Genomic DNA, 13,435 nt, shown 5'->3' with positions numbered 1-13,435 from the left:
AATGCATTCTGTTATTGGGTCCCTGTCACAAAGATGGCTGAGTGGAGACATCAGAACCAGGAAATGAATACACAAAAACGAGATGAGGATGAGGTGAAATGATGAAGACGCTTGCTTGCGCTGGTTTATTGCAAATAAAAGGTTTAAACAGACAAAAGGCAGGACATGGCACTTTACGCCAAAATAAACAGACAAACAAAATGGACTATACTTAACAAACACGATGAGCAGATTGACACACTAACAAACAGGATGAGTTTAAATAAATAAGTATCATGCTGGTCCCACCAGCACGCAATAGCAATTGATTTTAAACTCTTACTCTTACTCTCTCTCCCGTTCCCTACTCACCGAACACCCAACCCCAAGTGAATAAAACGTGCATCATATGTACTGTTGTGCTGGGATTCAATTACCAATTAATTATTCACTTGAATCCCAGCAAGTGAATTAATTATGTGCAATCTCGTGCTCACATATTAAATACTTTAAATGCACGTGAAGTGATGTACAATCCCATGCCTAAATACAATTATACATTTTTAAACACATGCGAAACACAGACCCGTTTATATCCCGTGTACCAATGCCTATACACCAACATTTAACACACCACACGCAACATATACAGAAAATACACACAGGGGCGGGCACTTTGTCGCAGTCCCCAAGTGGCTCACCTGGTAAAAGCACAGCTGCGTGGTGTGCAGGATGACTCATACAGGTTATGGAGCAAAGGGTGAGAAGTCGCCATTCTGTGCTGGATATGTCTGAGGGAGTGTTGCATTGGTTGAAGAGCTCCTGTGGGTTCGGGAAGCAAAACTTTGCGCTTCAACAGACCCTACTAGACAGGCGCCTGGTGAGCTCAGGCTGACACCTACAAGACTGGCCTTTGTCCTCCAGAGGCCAGTAACTCTGACATCTAATGTTGAGTTCCTGGTTGTAAAAGAGGAAATTGACTTGGTCGTGGGATCGAAGGATACCCACAAAACCTTCAGGATACCCACAAAACCTTACTGTTTAAGTAAACTAAGGCATTTGTCAACCTCTCAGAGATATCAAGGGACCCAGGGTATACCAAGAGAAATGCCCCACACCAGTGTGATGCCAAGTGTTCATATAATTGGAATAGAGCCCTCTGTCTGCTGTTGATTTAGGAAATAATTAATATCAGCCAAACATGATCTATCTTGCTGCTGCTTGGTTCTATATGTTCTGCCCTTTTCTGTTTCCTATAACAATGCCAATACATAAACTGTTACCTTTTAATAGAAGCAGCTCAGTGAGGGGGAAAAAAACCTTGGGGCCTGATATAAGACTACAATTAAAGTAATCAGATTGATGTAGACATTGTTCGTGTCCATAAAAAAAACTACACACAAGTTCCTTTGCTACTGAGAAGCAGAGTTGTTACAGAATCAATTTCAATTTCTGTTTTTTTTTTTTCTAGACCTAGATAAATGGCTAGGTTCGTACATTCAAGTAAAAAACAAAAAAAACAAACAAAAAAAAAAAACAAGTGTTCATATTGATTTCTCATTGTGATAAAAAGATTACACAAAAAATGTACGAAATTAGCATGAGACAGTGCTGTTGTGAGAGAACTAAAGCATTATTTCGACAGAATGCAGTTAGATATAATGTAAGACCTTATATTCTGTATCAGATATAATATGTTGATTTAAAGACCAGCCTTGTTTAAACGTGTATTATTAATGATATTGGATCTCTGTACATCAGCATGGTGTCTGGTCTGCATTCATTGTTAACAAATACTGGTATTTTTTTATTATATATATATATATATATATATATATAATATATATATATATATATATATGAAAAAAGAAAAGAAAATGCTGTAAAATAAGCTTTTTGACATATTATACAGGCCTCTTTCAAAGGTTTGGCAGCTCTCAGGGGAATTCAACTTTCAAAGCATTATATATAAAAAAATGTAAGGTATCTTGCCGTTCTCATGTAACACTGCCTTGTGTAATTAAATACAACGCTTGGAATACAGCAATGTGTGAAGGAACAGGCACTGAAGTTCAATCCAGAAAATGCTGAAATGCTAAAAACATTTAAATAAACCAAAATAGCTTTAAATTTAAAATAGTTTACCATAAAAAATATAGCACTATATATCAAGGTCTCAAAAAATACTATTTATTTAGGTCCATGAAAATATAACATAGTGCTCAGTTTTGGTGACTAATAATATATTTTTAAAAGTCATTATTTTTCAATAATTATAATGTAATCATTTTATAAGATCTTTGGCCTTCACTGCCCCCCCCCCCCCCCCCCCTCTTTTTTTTCTAAATTTTCAATTCTTAGGAATATTTGCAGTATTTATTACATTAATTGCACATTAACTGTATAAAAAAGCCAAAAGAATATGTCTAAAAAATATAATAATTACATAGATAGCAGCAACAGTGGTGAAGGTAAACAATGATATATTATAAATACTTCAATTAAGATATACAAACAAGAGTTTGAGAAACAGGGAATGTACCCTGGCACAATAATGAAATGGACAACAGACGCAAAACGAGACAAGATCACAAGATAACGCAAACCTTATTGTTTCCCATTTCTCTTTATACATGCTATGCTTCTGTATTGTATGATACAAAAGACAAATCATGATAATTATACTGTTTTATATATGTTATATGTTTATTCATTATTATAAAGTTGATCCAATTACTTTCTACAGGCTCTTTGTGCCCTGCTCTGACCAACATGTGTATGAGTGTTTTGTGCTGGCACCACACCGTCTTGACAAAAGTACAGAGGTTTGGATATATTTTACTCATTCTTCTTTTTTGTTTTAATTCATTCATCACACCACCAAATAAACTCATAATGACAGCAGTCATGTTGTATAAACCCAATCTATTTTTAGTATCAAATTACTGGACATTTTTGGAGTTCTCAGTTGCACCCTGTTTGGCAGTAAACAAAACTTAAAAGTGTCTCTGTAGACAGGGTAATTTCACCCAATTTTGGAGGGGAAGGGGGGAAGGGGGAAGGTGGGAAGTGGGGGAGGGGGGTACTGAATATATCTTGCATAAAAAAAATGATGATAGTGTCCTTTTTGTTATCCCTGGGCTAATACGACTATATCATCAACTGTATTTGAACTTTGAGAGATTCAAACAGGAATAAAAAGTTGTCTACTTTAATTTGAAAATAAACAAGGCAGTTCATTTAACCAAAGAGCAGTATCGAAACTTAATAATGCAAACACATTTTTCCTCAGCTTCAGTTATTTATGAAACTATTTGGGCTTTTGGTGGTTCAAGATACCCTGTGCTGACATGTTGAGGAATTTCAACAGGATGGAATAGGTCTACCAAAATATTATGATAGCCCACTTTTGGAAACAACAAAAACAAAATTAAAAAAACAAAAAACAAAATAGATCCAGTTCATATAAACACCCCGATTACCACAGTTGTTACAATGATGGACAAGCAGCTTAACTGTAAAATGATACAGCTGAGGGACTGGGTAGCACCTTTCACCTCAGACTGGACATTTTCTAAGCTGAGTTGGGGGGCTAAACAGGCCACAAGCGGTTGTCCCAAACTCTATTAAAATAACTGTGCACTTATAGTTCAGTTTTGAGTGGTCCCAAGATTAAAATAATAGAGAAAAAGAGCACTGAGACCAACAAGGCTCTTCCCACCAGGCTGTGGGTTGTAAAGCAATGACAGGGTGTTAATAAAAGAGTCTGCCGTTGTAGCCCCACACCTGGTTTAGAAAAACAAACACTCAGTTCTTTACCTTCCAGTCCCTCATCATGCCAAATGAACAGAAAAGAAGGAAGCCATAAGGATCCATATTCAAAAGATCAGATTATGTTGTTGTAGAGGATATCATGTTTCCTTGTAAGATAAGGGCAGTACTCTAGAGGGACTTTGCGAATTTTTAGATCCTCCCTAACATCTGCAAGTTTTCTAATCAGTCGTCTAAACTACGATGGAGTTGGCGCACTTATTTTGGCAAGTAGTTGGTGTGTCCTTTCTTTCACACTCTTGTTTTTAAGCTATCATGCTATCTAAGCAAATGAGAAACTTTTTTAGAAGATACAATTACACAAGGATAAAAAAGCAATATGAAAACAAAGTTGTTTCACTGCCAGTAACCATTTCTAGATATAGCAGCTCTACCTCCATCGAAACACAATTGTGCTTTGTTTGTAAGGGATAAAGAATATTCAGCAATGTCTTTATGGTAAGATAATTCAACTTTCTTGCCTGCAATTACTAGATATAGACCAGTACTTGTTTTTTTTTTGTCAAACGTATTCAGTTAAAAATCGATTGGAGAGGAAATGCAGTGAAACAGACAGTAGCATCAGTATTATTTTTTAATGCCCTTTACAATTGCTAAGTGGAGTGCATTCAAATATTATATGAACAAAATAAATGAATGTACAGTATAATTCTACTTTTCATAATATTCACAGCCTCCAATAGCAAAGTGTTACTTTGAATATCTTAAAATATTTTGTGCAATGGATTGCACCCCTAGCCTTTTTTATGTATGTATGTTTCTTTGTGAGGTGTAGCTGTCTGACTCTAGACCTGTGATCAGCTAACAATTATTTTTTTTTTTTTTGCATTGACCCCTGAACATATTAACTTGTTAGATGTATGGCTTAAGTTAAGGTCTGATAAAGGTATACTATAAAATGCCTTTGCATAATTGTGTACTACTCTTTTTCTCTTTTTTTAAATAATGTTCTTCTGCCTCCCGTTTTTCTTTTGTACCATAGTTTACCCTGTAGGTGCATCCCTAATCATAACCTAGTGGGGTTATACAATAGAAAACGCACAATCACATGCTCTGCTGTTGTCTCCTCCAAACCACAAAAGCTCCATTGCATTTCTTTATGACACTCCTCTTTTTGTACATCACTTACACCCATCTGTCCAGACAGCAGCATGGAGAACAAGAGCTAGACTGTGGTTTTATCTAAGTACCACTGTAATTTTGGTTTCTCCTTATACCACATCCCCGTCCACTTTGTGGCTACACCTACCCACCATAGTAAGTTACTGGCACCATAAACTGCCTTTCCAATGTAAAACTATACTTGCTACCCTGCAGCATGCTTTACAGGTTTCAGAAATACCACCGGGCTATTAAATTATTTTTAAGTCACAAATCCATCTGAAAGACATAGTAATAGTAGTAATAAAAAACTAAATTACACCAAGCACCTAGAACTGTGTTGGTATCCAATCATATTTTCATTATTACTTTCAACCAATGAACTCTATTATCATTTACAAGGTTTTCCACTATGCCTTAACCCCAGGCCCTTTTGGAACATTTGTATGTTTGTGTTCTGTACAAAACATGCCATATTGTCAGTTGTCAAGCCAGATTAATTGCACTTTGGGTTTACTCACAGTCTTATTAGCTTGTTGATGAAGACCAGAGAAGCTTGATTGATGGCAATATAGTCATAACCTCACATCCCACCTGACCAAACAGAAAGAAAATAGGTTGAAAACACAGGCTCTCAAATATGCCTCAAGTTGCAACATGATTTATCACTAGATTATATATCATACAAAAGGATTTTCCACAACCAAGCTTGTTTGTAATTTAATGCAGCCGCACAGTCAAGCACAGGTAAAGAAGACTGCTCGGGTAAGAGAAACATTACTCCTCATTGACAATTTGAACCTGCAGGCACTTCAGGAAAGCTTCTAGTTTCATGAGAAAAGTGACCTTGTTGTGAAAATGTTGTCTGTCTCCCAAGTATTTAAAGTCATTATCACACAGTATTTACAAAACTTTCCTTAAGAAGAGCTTGACATTTGACCAGGTATTTTCGTTGATTGTGTACAATGGAGATGTCACTATTTTAAAAGCCACTCAGGAATGTATGCAAACTTTGCTTTAGTTTGTGTTATCATGTAGCAGTCCCTAAAACAGATATAGATATACAACATTCATGGCAAATATATCTACTGTATATACTTAGATTCACATTAGAAGTTGTTAGACCTGTTTCTATAAAAGGCACGTTTATATACCAGTATTTTTATTTGAGTTGATTGATTAGTATGGTTAATTTGTGAACAATCTTTTTTTTTAACTGAATGAACAGTTAATGTTTTTTTTAAATTTTCTGATCTCCTCTTTAATCAAATACATACATATATCCATGAAACTTATGATAAAAAAGCTGTTTAGTTAGAGAAGACATTTTAGAAAGCAAATAATTAATCTGTGAAAATACAAACAGGAAAAGGTTAAAATGGAACCAAAAATTCAATCAGTGATCAATGATTTATTTTGATGCATGATTCCTTGCACAAAAAACACAAAAATAAAGTTACCATTAGTCACTATTTAATATGAGATTTTCTGTTTGCTCAGATAAAGTAATTATCATCTCCTGTTGAGGCAACAGAATAGCAAAGTCTGGGCACTGCTTTTTCTTTGTCATATGCTCTAGGTCATTTTTCCTGAATAAAAAGACCAATCTTCTGCCCAGTAGGATGGAAATAAAAGCATGGGTTAAGATTATATGTTCTACTCATGCAATTTACTGTGTTTTCTGCATTACATTTATATTAGGCTGTATTTATTTTTAAGTAAAAAATGCTAGATTCTGATGGCCATTGATTATATTTGTGCATGCTTCAGTAAAACACAGTAGTTGTAATTGGTCAGGCTTTTCTCTTATGCTATTTCACTTCATCAGTTGAGAAGCAAGTACATGCCTGAAAGATCTGTCTCCTCCTTATATGTTTAATTATTCCTTACAATCTGCAATTTAATCTAGTTTTATTATGAGGCTTGTGATGCAGAACACAGCTGACACCTACAGCTATATTAAGCCATTTAAAAAGTTACTTACATTTGACAGAAAATATATCTACTCTGAGGTTATTTTGTCACTGAAAAAAAAAAAATGAAATTGCTGTTTTCTTTCTACATATATTAATTTGAATATATATTGGTTGGTGTTGTTAGATTAAGTTTGCTAATAAATGTAGACAGTGTAATCCGATATAGTCAAAAGGTTGTTCAAAATAAAGGTGCCTTGCCAAGAGAAACAAAACATATATCAAGGGCAAGTCAGAAACATAATGTGATAATGAATGTCACATGAAAAAAAAAATATATAGTCTGTTCATAACAAGAGGAAATAAACCGGGCTGAGTAATGAAATAAAATACTTCCTGCAACGTCTGTCTAATGATGTTTGTGATAAGACACAGAATGACTAGTGACTATTGCCATTTTGAGTTAAATAATGGCAGTTAATATTTCTCAATATCAGGACAGACAATACTTTATGTTGATGTTTAAAATGTCAACTATACTCCATCAAAGTACGACAATAGTCTACTGTCAAATTGTTACATACCAGAGAATATGTTCTTTTAGATGTCTACAGGGAGAAACTTTAGAAGGTAAAAGCCGTAAGGACTCTCGACTCTTTTATATTTAAACCACTGACGGAAATTGAGTGTAAGAAGGTACAGTATGTCTTTTATAATGAACGATTGGTTCTGCAGCAGTAGCCAACAAAATCTGGTCAAACCTCACCCACTTAAAAATCAAGTCCATTATTTTTGGTATTGGTGGCATGCGTTTCTTTGTGAAGATGGTAAGTCTGATAGTTTGTCTGATTAGCTAATCAGAAGATGAAGAATTTGTTTAGACTATTAGCAAGAAAGATTTCACACAGAAATGATGCTAAGTGGGTTAATCAATGACTGACAGAAGACTATGTCCAACTTATGTCTTGTCACAGAAATAGTTTATCCTACTTGAAAACTAATACAGATTTCTGAAACCCTGCTAGTCACTATTCTCTCAGATTTGTCTTTCAGTCCTCGGTTGTTTAATGTTTAAATGTGAAACGGCTAGCGGTTGTAGTGTGCTATGAATTATGTCATTCCATTAGCAGAAAACACATTGGTTTGGTTTGTCAAAACCCACCTCTTAAAAAAATCCTAAGAGAAATACTCTAGTTTCACAGAAAGTGAATTTCATTGCAGGTGTTTGTTTTATTGCATAAGAGAACAATGTGTATTCTGATGATTATCATATTTTGTGTAAAGGTTTACCTGTAGTATGTACAAACTGAAAAAAAAAAAAAAAACTGGATAGATTGACCTGGGATTAGATGACACCATGAACTGGATTTTGAAATCATCTTGTTGTATTGACACCAATGCCTAAAGATATGTTACTGCCTTTTCTACTTTTCTCATCAACATGACATCTTGTCAGTCACAATGAACAACTGCTGTGGGTGTTTGTTGTTAGACAGTGGATTATTCCTCTGGTTTAAGAAGATTAAATGTGTTTTTGTTTAAGCTTCATTTTCATGCTGTAATCCTCTTGCTGTATTAATCATACATCATTAATGCAACTTTCTTCTTATAATTCAGCAGTATCTGTCCAGAACAAACCTAAAATCCCTTAATAAAACAATATTTACCTACCAATTACAAATGTTGCAAAGGTTATGTTATCAAATATTCCCAGCTATCTGTTTCTATTAACTCTTTTTAAATATTGTTTCTTGTATTATTTTATTTTGATGATTACATTCATTTGCGCTGCATGTTTGAAGGTGTCGGTATTGGAATTATATTCAGTTAAGGTTTCCTTATAATGTGTATGCATGTATTTTTGTTCAGTCACATGGCTTGCCTCATTTTAATATAAATGTGATTTATTAATATCAGACTAAAGAAGTGCTGAGCTTAAAAGTCTGAAGGAATTTCACATATTTAGTCCAAAAGGGGGACAAAGTGGGGTCAGGTGCAGACCAAAACAATAGAAAGCAAACATCTCAAAATAATTTGTAAGTAGAAGGGTAAAGGTTAAGGGCCATTGACTGAAAAGGCTGTCACATTTAGACCCAGATTCATTTAAAAGTAATAAAACATCCCTAGAGACTGTCTCATCAATGAAATAATTATAGGAATTTTAATATGTCATTGAATTCCAAGCTAAATGAGTATAATTTACTTTAATAAAATTGATCATCGTAAAAGCATAGCAAAGTGTAATAAAGCACAGTGAAGCACAGGTAAGCATTGTAAAAGCCAGAGAGGTATGGTTAAGCATATATAAAACGATGCGACAAACATAGGCATAATATTTTCTAGGCAATTTTCTTACATTTACAATTGTGCTGCAAGTGAATATCAAGTGAATATCACATGGTGTGTTCATAATAACAGATATTTCACCTTAAAAGGACAGACTAAGAGCATAATTTGCATAGCAATGTAACTGCCAAGATATGTTTTTATGCTGTGAAAAATAACTGTTATTAGGAACATACACAACACATAACTGTCACACATCATTCAAAGGCTTAAACTTCAGTCTCAGATAATATATTTTTTTACTTTAGTGAAGTCTATTTTAACAATTAAAAAAAATGTTTAAATAACATTAACATAATAGCAACTGATGTAGTAAGCAAATTATTATGCCTTCAGGTACCAGTGTCCATGGATACTGATACGTAATTTGGCCTGTCCTGAATTTAAAAACAATTAAACAGTCTGAAAACAGTGAAGGAACCTTCATGAAATAAAAAAAAATGCAAACCAATCCAGTCTAACTTTCTGTTTTGTGCCCTGTAAACTTTAAATAATTCAGGTAAATCAATTGGCCTTGGTTTTATACCATTGAGCAGTGCATTAAGTGAGTTAATAGAAACGCTTCGCACTATTACTCTGCTTATGATATGCTGTTTGCATGAAAAGTTCTGGAATTTAAGAAGCTTTTAGTCCCAGCATTAGGCTATTTAGGATGTTTCAGTGTCTCATTTGGTTGTAATTCCAATCTGTTCAAATGGCCTGTTAATGACCTTCCAGCTTGTGGTAAACTCAGGAATTCAATGTTTATACTTTTTTTTCCAGACCACAAATAGACTAAGGACAGATTTCTATTCATTCTCCCCTTACTATGACAGAAGGATGTAAACTGTTACCACCACTTTAAATGGGAGTCTTGCCTCCATGCCTTGTAATGAAAGAAACCATTGAGTCAAGTTTTATCAACAGGGCAAAACATAAAAGAATAATAAACAGGTCACAATAGAGAGAGGCTTTACCTCTGTTTAAAAGCAAAACTATCTCCTGTGTCAGGCAATCAGCGAATGTAGCTGGGCACACATACTTTGCACCTGTTATTCAGGGGCTATTTTATTTGAGTTCAACTTAAGTGACAAACAGGCATAAAAGGAGATAACACTGCTGAATTATTCCAATGATAATAACGCTCCAAATATCTGGGTGGGTAAATACTATTAACACCTTTAGTGTAATTATAGCTCTTCGGGTATCACATAATCGTACAATTCAATGCATTATTTGAAGTTTTTCTGTCAGGTTCGTGCACTAAATCTCTGACGGCTAAATGAAATGTGACACACAGAATCAAAACCTTCAGAGATAACTAGCATGTTCCATAGCAGCGAGTCTTACCTGTTTCATCTCCTTTGGCAGTAAATACAATACGAAAACTTGATCCTAAACTTTGTTGTGGTCATTGTTTCCCCACTACAAGAAAGAAACTTGACAAAAACTATTTTAGCTTCTTAGAGATAACGTAAACAAGTGACTGATGGGTTGTAATAATGTATGTAAAGAGTCATTGTTCTTTGTTAGTCACTGCTTCGTGTAAAGTTTTAAAGTCAGGCCCCAGGCATGCTACCTAATGCTAGTCTCACCTTTCCTTATAAACATCAAAGGAAAACACTCCTCAGAAGTCACAATAAAGCACACATAATCACCTTAAAACTTAGGAGTACACTTATACATTAGATAACATATTTACTCTATAGAGTTACATTGCCAGTAGGCAGACATCTTAAACCACAAGTTTCACACTTCAAAATTAAACAACAGGCGACAAGCAGCCTTTGTTTGCAAAACCCGCTAATGACATCAAGAAACTGTTTAATTCAAAATGCAAGAAAAAAACCCCCCAAAAAATCATTTAATTTATTTATTGATTCAATGAACACAAATCTTGAAACTGCTTATCTGACATGTTGTTTTTACTGGGAAACACCTGTCATTTTATTTTGCTTTTGATTTCTGCCACCATATGTACAATTTGCAAAGCACCAAAAAAACATTTATTTAACAGATGCAATGGAATTTTAATGTTCATGAAACTGTAGGGTTGGGATCAAGGCTTGCAATATGTTTAATTAAAAGTGCGATGCAAAGAAAATGTTGTTTTATATAATACAATAACTTAAGTAGTGCTTATAATTTAAATTGAACATTGCTTTATTCCTTGTACCTAAGCATACTGCTTTTCCGGTCACTCAAAGCTGGTTTATCTTTCATTTTGAATATATAAAGTATAACCAAAATAGAATAATCAGCTGATTGAATTTGTTATTGCTATATCTCTATTTAATATACAATTCAGATATTATTTAGATAAAGGAGGCACTGATTGCCATGGGTTGTCTTGGATATATTAGATTTCACCTAGTGTTCCCTCCTTCCCATTTGTAATGTCAAAGATCATTAGCTTCTTGGGTTACTTTCCCTCGGCTACTTACTCAGCCCTTGTAGTGACCACTTCACTGTCATAAATGAATTAATAAGTGTCATTTATGGGGCCTACTCCTGCACTCTGTAGTGTTTATTTTATCTTGCCTTTACAAAAACAATTAAGGCTGTGCACACAAATAGCTACTCAAGAGGGGATTTACCCAAGTGCCATTCATCAGCCAACCCGTTTACAAAAGGAAGGAAGACAGGAATCTGTCCTCAGACAGACACAGTAAAATGAACCTTACCTCAGCCATATAGAATGCTGTCTTTGAAACAGCTGCAGGACAAAATAAAGTATTTCAGGTGAAGTATAGGACTATAACCCCCAAAGCTCCTATTCTTTATTTTGACTTTTAACAAAACAATTGCAGACATTGTATGCACTTTTGATGTATGCAACAGTTCATTGCTACCTAACATGAACTCAGTGGCAACAGTAGTTGAAGAGCATCTACAGAAGTGTTAGTAGCGGACCATTCTACAGTGTAACATTTAAAATAGCATCATAGCTGGACACCACAGCACACTCCAGAGGGTAACCTGTAGGTATATGACTGTAACTAATGTTAACAAAATGGAAGCAAAAACACCAAGAATAATTGTTTGTTTGGGTTGTAATTAAACCGGCGTGAATACAGTCCAGATCATATGGTCACTAAATCCCTGTTTACACAGAACTTTAAACAGAACTTGATCCAGTACAATAAGGTGAAGATACTGTGTGAACAGCACTTTGCTCTTGCATGACTCATAATATATTTTCTCAGCTGAGTGCAAGAGCTAGGCATCTGAATGTTTAAGAAATCAAAAAAAGTTAAACTGCCCATCAACAAACGGAAACTCTAGACCTCCTCTTATTTTATTGCAGAAAATTGATAAAATTGATCAAAAGCAGATTTCTTCCATTGGATTTCTTCCAATCTTCCATTGAAAATCATCTCCAAGATCAGTTTGGATCCTTGCACAGAAGTAGGATACTGAGGTCTTTAACTCTTACCCCCTTAGAATCAAACTGAACAAAAAGACACTTCTCAACCAGAAACTGCTTTTTACAAGTGTAACTGCAAAGTGACACCGGAAGCTGCCTTTGTGTGCTGCTTTGTGCAGACAATGATTCACTTCATTCTTGGGTTGTCAAGCATCTTCCAGAGACAATAGTGGATGAATATGGAGAAAGAGTGAATTCGTTAAGCTGCGTGTATGGTCTGCTGTGTACTTTGAGTCAATGCTTCTACTTCCCATATAAAAGTTTCACCATAACAATTTGCACTGCGATTTTTCAGCTTACAATGCTTAACTATGCAATCACCTTGGTTTAATGTAGCATACCAAATATATTTCTATTTATTTTAACTCTTTACTTCTTTGTGCTTTTTGCCTGTTTTTCTGTAGTATGCATTCACTAAGCATTGCATTTTCTACATTTTGCTCAGCTTTTTCCATGGTACTGTGTACCATAATAAACTTTTACAATTGATTATTTGCATATGACTTAATTTACATTAAATAATACAGACGAATATAGAATAGGGCCAAAGATATGATATGAGCCCTGTGTGTTAAATCTTGAAATGGAGACCATCCAAAGTCTTATATGTTTGTTTACTCCCTACTAGTGGACCGAATATGTGTCCTATAGCCCACCACACATTCCCGTTTTCCTCTTAGCCGCAGTGGATGTCCTCTCAGTAGACTGGGGAGGACGATCCTATAGAAGAGGCTTTTGATGTTTGTATAACACAGTAAAAACAAGTATCCTTGTGTAAAGTCCCCAGACTTCCTGGGCCAAATAATATAAAAAGTATTATTCAAAACTGATGGCCCTACACTTTCTGCTTAAGAGAAGG

This window comes from Polyodon spathula, chromosome 17, assembly GCF_017654505.1.
Source record: "Polyodon spathula isolate WHYD16114869_AA chromosome 17, ASM1765450v1, whole genome shotgun sequence".
NCBI classification, from domain to species: Eukaryota; Metazoa; Chordata; class Actinopteri; order Acipenseriformes; family Polyodontidae; genus Polyodon; species Polyodon spathula.
This window is presented reverse-complemented; position numbering follows the sequence as displayed.